This window comes from Prionailurus viverrinus, chromosome C1 (assembly GCF_022837055.1).
Source record: "Prionailurus viverrinus isolate Anna chromosome C1, UM_Priviv_1.0, whole genome shotgun sequence".
Lineage (NCBI taxonomy): Eukaryota > Metazoa > Chordata > Mammalia > Carnivora > Felidae > Prionailurus > Prionailurus viverrinus.
The window spans coordinates 181,161,227-181,170,006 of record NC_062568.1 but is presented as its reverse complement, the minus strand read 5'-3'; positions in this window follow the sequence as shown (position 1 = coordinate 181,170,006).

The window sequence follows — 8,780 nt, the reverse complement described above, 5'->3', positions numbered from 1 at the left end:
CTACCCTAAGCCTCTTCTGGTTATTTTTTATAATATCTTGCTAGATGTTCACTTGGAATCCTCCTGGTCAGCTTTTGGGGCCCAGGGGAGAAAGATGATGGGAATTTAGAGAGGCACATCCAGGAGTCCTACAGTGCTATGTAAGTCCAGGTGGGGGTGCCGCTTTCCAGAATGTGCTCAGAATTCACACAACCAAGATTGCATTGTACTGATGCTTTTAATTCTAGGGGACTGGTGAAATAAGGCAGGAAAATAATATCAAGTAAGCTAGTATCTTTCAAACTCCTTCCAAACTTAGGACCAACTTTTTTTTTTTTTTTTTTTGCCTGCTGTAAAAAAATATTCACTGCTGGCAAGAATGCAGTGGAACAGCTTTGAATACTGCTGATGGTTGTAAGATGTATTTTTTGTAATTACATACTTAGGATGTGTTATAATGCTATCATGGAAATTACAACACCAACAATACTGGTTAAATATCCAATACAGGTATTCCTCACTTTTCAAAAGTTAACGTTATATACTACGTTGCCTTTAGGAAGCATATACGTTATTACTTGTTTTTGCTAGCAAAGAAATCTGAAAAGAATTTTTGCTTTATGAAAATAGCATTCAGTGTTTGTTTTGCTGCAGTGAGCTGTTAACAGAGGGCAATGCACACTGAGCAAGAGTGGTGCCACCAAGTTCCTTTCCTAGAAACTACACTCAGCATCAAGCTGCCATAGCGTGGAAGAAAGTTTCCTGCAGTGTGGTCTTGATGCCAGTGTTGCAAACAAAACTGCTTATGCATTTTTTCATGTGTATTTGTCTTGGGTCCCGTTGCCCAGCACCTTATGAATGCCTTTGCCAAATGTAAGAATTAGATAGCCTATGAGTCTCTAAGGCAACCCAGAGAACGTATTTTTTTCTCCAGCTAGGATGAAGGTTGAGTGCCCAGTCTGGCAGTCAGATGGCACAAGCATGAGACTTGGGAGAGGTCAGCACTTTGCTAGGCGGGAGTAGGGTTCTTCAGAAGCAGCGGTTTCCTCATCTGACAACTCTGCTGTAGTTTTTGAGCCTGGTGCTCCAGCCTTTAACAATTACAAGTATCTCCTATCCCTTTATAAGAATTATTTATGTGGCTGTAGCAGAGGGATCACAGGAGAGTGGTAAGAAATTAGGTACCGAAAATGAATGAGGTGGGTGCCTGGCTGACTCCATTGTCAGAGCATGCAACTCTTGATCTTGGGGCTGTGAGTTTGATCCCCACATTAGGTGTAAAGATTGCTTAGAAATCGTCTTTGGGGCATCTGGGCGTCTCAGTTAAGTGTCTGACTTCCGGCTCATGATTTCACAGTTTGTGGATTTGAGCTCCATGTCTCTGTGCTGACAGCTCAAAACCTGGAGCCTGCTTTGGATTCTGTGTCTCCCTCTCTCTGCCCCTGCCCCACTCGCACTGTCTCATATAATCTAAACATTTAAGAAAAAAGTTTTCTTAGAAATGGCAGTGGTGTGATATAGAAGAAAGCCCACCACCAAGAACCCTGATGCTTCAGGTTTCAGGAGGAAGGAAAGCCACTGAAAGGGCTCTAAGGGAAGTTTAATTTAGAGGCAGAGTAAGAAAGTGAATCAAAAGAGGCTGGGGACCAAGTTTCAGAAGGCACAATTGAAGGTTTGGGAAGTGAAGCAGCATGGGTCAGATTTGGAGCTGGTGAAAGCTAATGGAAATTGAGTAAGTGCTGACTGGAGTAAGCTTGAACATCTGCTTAAGCGACAGGTAAACCAGAAAGTGTCACGTGACTGGCTTCATGCTGAGGTTTTGCTAGCAGAAGGGTTAGTCTGATCTGTCATGGTTAGTTGACTTGTGGCTGGGGAAGGAGCAGTCTTCTGGAACTCTCCCTTCTCTGAGTGGTGCTCTGTAGGTAGAGGAGGTTGTATACCTTCAATCTGGCTGCTGTAAAGTTTACAAATAGTACAAAAGTGAATAGAAGGGTAGCTTGAACCATATTCACACCTTGAGTGATGTTTTAGTGCGTCTTACAGGTTTGGGCAGTTAGCTCTATAGTCCTGCTCTGTAATTCTGTCTAGGCTGAGGAGCTGGTGATGGAGTTACCTGGATTATTTTTAAAGAGAATGATTTTTATTTTAGAAATCATACTCTGGGGCAAGAAAAAAAAAGTGATCAAAAAAGAAATGGCCAATTTGGTCATTATTGCAGGAGTCCAGATAAACAATGAGACCTGTATCATAGTTACGGCAATTGGAAAGAAGGTCAAATTTGAAATGTTTTCAGAAATGAAGTTGAGATCTAGGTGACTAGTTGAATGTAGGGATGAAGAAGTCCAGCATGGTGGCAGAATGTTGATACATACAAATGACAAATGGTGTCATTTGCTAGAATAGAGAATGCACAAAGGGGAGAGGTCGTTTGAGTTTATGTGGTGTTTGAGGTGCCTATGTATGCAGCATCCATGGGGAGTATACAGGAAGCAGATTTGGAGCTAAGGAGTGAGGTATATATAGGTGGAGTTGAATGACACTCATCCGGTGGCCATTGAAAGCTGTGGTCATGGATGAAATTCCATCACTCTAGGGCATCTGTGGAGAACAGAAGGTGGAGGCCCAAACTTTTGGAACAAGGTCAAGATATAAAAGCAAAGGCCAGAAAGATATGTGGAAATTCCAGAAAAGGAGGACCTCACAGAATCCTAGAGGACAAAATAGGAAATGACTCGTTTGCCATTACTCCAAAGAGGTTCAAAAAGCTAAATGTGGAAAAGTGTGCATTGTGCTTCACAACAAGGAGACAAGTCATGAGAGCAGTTGTGGAAATGTAGGGGTGGGCAGCAGGTTGAAGGGCTGTTGCTCCCACAGCCTGCCTTCCATCTCAGTAACAACTAGCCCATCCCTCCAGGTCCCAGCCAAAACCCTCAATCCTGATTTCCTTTTTTTTTTTTTTCCTCATCTCCTATCCTGACATGGGTCAAGGCCTCCACCTTTCTGGTATAGTTCATTTTAAAAATCTATCAGCCAGAGTTAACATTGCTAAAACTCTCCAGCGGCTTCCAGTCTCACTTGTGCAGAAGCCAGCCAGGTATGGAAAACTTCACAATGTACCCCAGCCTGTCTTCCACTTTCTCAGCTCTCCCCCTGGTTTACGCCAACCTCACAGGCAGCTTTTTCCAGAGAAACTCCCAATTTCTAGGCTTTTCCCTCTTGATGGGGAAGACAGTTTCCCCAGTTAACTAAATGGCTTTCTCATTATGTTCTTTCAAGTCTAAAAAGGCTTCTCTGACCATTGTTTAAAATAGCAGCACCTCCCCTCCCCATGGCCAGATCTCCCAGCTTCCTTACCTTGCTTGGTTTTTCTCCAGTGCATTTCCTCATCTGCTAATTCTATATTTGTTCTTTGTGTTTGAGATTTTTGTTCTGTTTACTGCTGCTGTATCCCAGCATTTACAATAGGACTGAAAGAGTAAAAGCTCAAAAAATATATGTTGAAGTGGGATAAGGAATGTGAAGGCTGCTGGTGAAAGGGCAAGTTTGACCATCCAATTTACATATTAGCCAGATAGGATGCTCTTGAGTGGAGGGTTGTGGTTCTTAGTTACACTGGCCTGAAAGGACTACCTTGAGCAACATGGACGTTCTGGTCCCTCTAAAGATAAATTGGAGGGAGGCGCCTAGGTCACTCACTCAGTTGGGTGTTCAACTTCAGCTAAGGTCATGATCTCACAGTTCGTGAGTTTGAGCCCCATGTCAAGCTCTGTACTGACAGTTCAGACCCTGGAGCCTGCTTCGGATTCTGTCTCCCTCTCTCTTTGCCCCTCCCCTGCTCCCACTGTCTCACTCTGTTCTCAAAAAATGTATAAATTGAAGGGAAGGGTTTTTTTTTTTTTTTTAATGAGGGGACATGTTTATGAGGGGGAGAGGAGCAACCAAGAAGACAGCTTTAAGATTATAAAGCCTTATGTACAATAAAATGCCTTATTTTATCCTGTGCAGAATGTAATTTGTCAAAAATCATTTGAGCCAATAGGAAGGAAAGTGGTTTAGAGTCAGAATACCTGAGTTCCAGTTCTTTCAGTGAAACTTGACCTTCCAGAGCCTCAGCATGGAGCTACTATGTAAGAGTCAGTCCTGAACTTTGAAATCACTCTCAGTGGGGCGCCTGGGTGGCGCAGTCGGTTAAGCGTCCGACTTCAGCCAGGTCACGATCTCGCGGTCCGTGAGTTCGAGCCCCACGTCAGGCTCTGGGCTGATGGCTCAGAGCCTGGAGCCTGTTTCCGATTCTGTGTCTCCCTCTCTCTCTGCCCCTCCCCCGTTCATGCTCTGTCTCTCTCTGTCCCAAAAATAAATGTTGAAAAAAAAAAATTTGAAATCGCTCTCAAAATAAGATCTACGGACCATCCACAAGAATATGAACAGATTTTCTTGGATCCCACCTTCAAACTGCCTAGTCCAAATGTAGGGGAGGAGCCTCAGAATGAGCATTTTATATCTTTAGAGATAACAAGAATTACTTCCTGAAATTCTGGTGAGGATTAGGTGAGAGTAAAGTAGAAACGTCTGACATTTTGTTAGTGCTCAGTAAATGTTGGTCGTTACTATTAAAGGAACATCATAAGGGTCAACTGAGATAATAGTTGTGAACTTTGTAAGCTGAAAGTGATGGACATGGGAATGTGACTTGTAGACCTCTGACTATAGGAAACATAAAAGACCCAACATGCTTTGCTTTGACATCTACCATGTTTGCCCTGGGACCATAATTCCCCAGGGTTTCCAAGCAAGGGAGTGACCTGGCAGAGATTCTAAGGCAGACCTGACCTGTTCATGGAAGATAGGGCTCCTCTGACAGCTGACTTTGGCTCAAGAACTCCCCTGATGGCCTTGCTAAATTTTCCATGATGGTCTAGGATGCTTCCACCTGATATTATTTCACTCAGGTCCTGTCTGATGGCTCTCTCCACTCCCTCCCCATTTTCTCTCACAGGTATTTCCCTCATCCTTGCGTGCTTAATCCTATATGGGGGTCTGCTGCTTGAAGGACCCAGACTAAATGAGCATCATAGAAAAGTAAGGAGGAGAAAAGTAAGGATGATTCTGGGAACAGAATCTGAATTCTGGGAATTCAAAATCAGGGAGAGAGTATGAAGCACCAGGAATCTGTCCCCCTCCCCTGACAACAAGTACACTGGCAGAATTCATTTGATGTAATTATTTTGGAACTGGATTCTTGAAGGCTTGAAACATTCAGGGAAGGCATAGATGGCAAAATGAGATTAATTTGGGGGAATTCAGCTCTTAGCTAAGCTTCGGCTACCCATCCCTCACCCAGCCCAGCCCCATGGCAGGCGGTTGTGCACATGTTCTTCCTGGAGTAGCTTACAGGAGCCAGAGAGCAATAAGGAATCTGTCCTCCAAATATGGGGGCTCTGTGTTCTGATTGTTCACTGCTGCTTCTGGTCAAGGAAACGTAGACCCAGGCCACAGCCGTTACTGTTCTGTCTTCTCTCCCCATTAGTGTAAGTCCCTCCCCTCCAGCTAATGTGAATTTTAGGGAATATAAAAGGCTATTCCTCCCCCACTTGTTGATTTTAGTCTTTTCCCCTTTGAGGAGCCAGACATTAAAGGGCAATCAAAAGTAACCAGTGTGTGGGGAAATTTTTAAAAAAGACCTACATATATGCCCAGGGGAGGGCACAGGCTCAGATAAGAGCTAAAAAGACCTTAAATGTACACCTTAAAGTCTAAAGGGGCACCTAGGTGGCTCAGTTGGTTAAGCATCCGACTAAGGTCCTGTTTTTAACAAAACTCCTAAAGCATATAAAGAAAATGGGAAATCTGGCCCATTCAAAGGAAAAAAGTAAAACCAGCAAACCATTTCTGAGAAAGATCTGATGGATGAACTACTAGACAAAGATTGTAAAACAACTATCTTAACAGATGCTCAATAGAGCTAAAGGAAAATGTGGAGAAAATGAAAATGATATATGGGGACGCCTGGGTGGCTCAGTTGAGTGTCTGACTGACTCAGGTCATGATCTCACAATTCTGGAGTTAGAGCCCACTTCGGCTCCTCTAACCCCCGCCTCCCCCCCCCCGCCCCCACCTCTGTCCTTCCCCTGCTTGCACTCCCTCTCTCTCTCAAGAATAACAAATATTTTAAAAATGTATGTGCAAAAGGGAAATAATAAGGAGATGGAAAACATAAAAGTTCTATAGCTGAAAAGTATAACTGCAATGTAAAATTCACTAGAGACATGCAAAGGCAAATTTGGGCATAAAGAGTCCATGAGCCTGAAGCTAGGACAATTGAAATTATTGAATCTGAAGAGCAGGAAGAAGAGGTTGAAGAAAAGTGAACAAAGTCTAAGGGACCTGTGAGGTAACGCATCATGGGAGTCCCCGAAGGAGAGCGAAAAAGGGGCAGAGAATATTTAAAGAAGTAATGGCAGAAAATGTCCTAAATTTTATGAAAGACATGACCAGCGCCGTACAAAAAGTTTAATAGACTCCAAGGAGGATGAACTAAAGAAGGCCCACACCAAGACACGTTTTAATTCAAACTGTGGAAAGCTGGAGAGAATTTTGAGATTGGCAAGAAAGAAGCAACCACGTACAAGGGGAAGCCTCTAAGATTATAAGCAGGTTTTTCATCAGAAACTGAAAGCCAGAGAGCAAGCAGTGGGCTTGATACATTTAAAGTGCTAAGAGAAAAAAAACCATAAATGAAGAATCCTATATCTGGAAAATTACAGAAACAAATTCTGTATGATTCCACATATGTGAGGTACTAGAGTCCAACTAGAGGAAAGAGTAGAATAGTGGTAATGGGGAGTGGCCGTTTAATGGATATAAGAGTTTCAGTTTTGTAAGACGGAAAGAGTTCTGGAGATGGATGGTAGTGATGGTGGCACAGCAATATTAATGTACTTAATGTCACTGAATTGTGTACTTGTTAAAAAAAAAGCTTTTATGTTTATTATTATGTTTTTTGAGAGAGAATGAGAGTGGGAGAGGGTTAGGGAGACACAGAATCCGAAGCAGGCTCCAGGCTCTGAGCTGTCAGCACAGACCCGACGCGGGTCTCGAACTCATGAACCACGAGATCATGACCTGAGCCACCCAGGTGCCCCTGAACGATATGCTTTAAAGTGGTTAAGATGGTAAATTTTATGTGTATTTTACCCCATTTAAAAATTTGGGAAAAAATGATGGGAAAGGTGTTGAATAAAGGTGTAAGAGCACATTGGAAACAAAACTGATTCTAGGGTCTTGCAGTCATTGTCAGTTTTATAGGAGAGAGGGCTTGTCCAAGGAAGAAAATCTTTACTGGAAACAACTGATATTTAAAGGCCATTTTATAAGGCTTTGTCATTTGAAGATCATCTTTTCCATTTTTGTAAGAATGTCATACAGCAAGGTTCATGTGCTCAGTAGATGATTTTTGGAATGCGTATTTAAATTAAAAACTTTTTTAAATGAAGTGGTATAATTTTAAACCAACTCCGGTAAATATTTTAATATCTAATGGTTCTTGTGTTAATTTGGATTGATCATGACCACTCACTTTCACAGAAGTAAAAATGTAAATTTTTAAAATATATTTTCTTAAGTTTTAAAGTTCTATTTATTTTGAGAGAGAGAGAGAGCATGCATGAGTAGGGGAGGGGCAGAGAGAACGAGCAGGCTCCACACAGAGCCCAATGCAGGGCTCAATCCCACTACCTGCGAGATGACCTGAGCTGAAATCAAGAGTCTGACACTTAACTGACTGAGCCACCCAGACGCCCCGGTAATAATTTTTAAATGTTCTCTGAAAGTATATCGTAGCCCTTTGAAAAGATAACTCTGGACTTCCACTTGTGGTAATGTTGGACCAGCTATTCTGTGGAAGACAGCTAAAAAGATTAGACAAAGTATATTCTAAAATCTTATCAAAAGCAACAAAATTTTGAGGGATTCCTAGGCGAGGTTCAGGAAGAAGGTGGTAATGTAGCAAAATGATGTTCAAGGCTACTTTTTCCCTGGATATGTTTGCAAATCTGGAAGGCAACTTGAGAGGCTGAGTGCTGATCTGAAAGTATGTTTGCTGAGCTGGAAGAGGCAGTTGTACAGTGCTGGAGGGAAAAAAGTCCAGCCCCACCAACTGTGGGAACCCTTGTAAAGTACCTTATGCTTTGAGTTGGGGACCTCCAACGGTTGTACGATAGTGGCTAATTAAACCAACCCTCGTGTAGATTGCATTGCAACCTGACTTGGAGCCACGTGAGGACCCAGAAATCTCAAGTCCTGAGTGGATAAACGTGATCCCAAATAGCTAGTGCCCCTAGGCACAAGTAAATACTATCTGAGGAAAATAATATAATCCTATCTTGAAGTTATTTCTGCACATATTTTACAGATGCCAAATCAAGTGCATATTCAAAGATAACTAGGTTTACAAGGAGACAAGGAACCATGAACAAGGTTGAAACACAATAGAAAGGGACCCACAGGAACCCCAGGTGCCAAAGATAACAGACACAGAATGTGAAGCAAACATGTTTACTATATTCAGTGGAGATAAAAGAAGTAACTTGAAAATTTTAGGTGTTGGGGCGCCTGGGTGGCTCAGTCGGTTAAGCGTCCGACTTCGGCTCAGGTCACGATCTCACAGTCCGTGAGTTCGAGCCCCGTGTCGGGCTCTGTGCTGACAGCTCAGAGCCTGGAGCCTGCTTCGGATTCTGTGTCTCCCCCTCTCTCTGACCCTCCCCCGTTCATGCTCTGTCTCTCTCTGTCTCAAAAAGAAATAA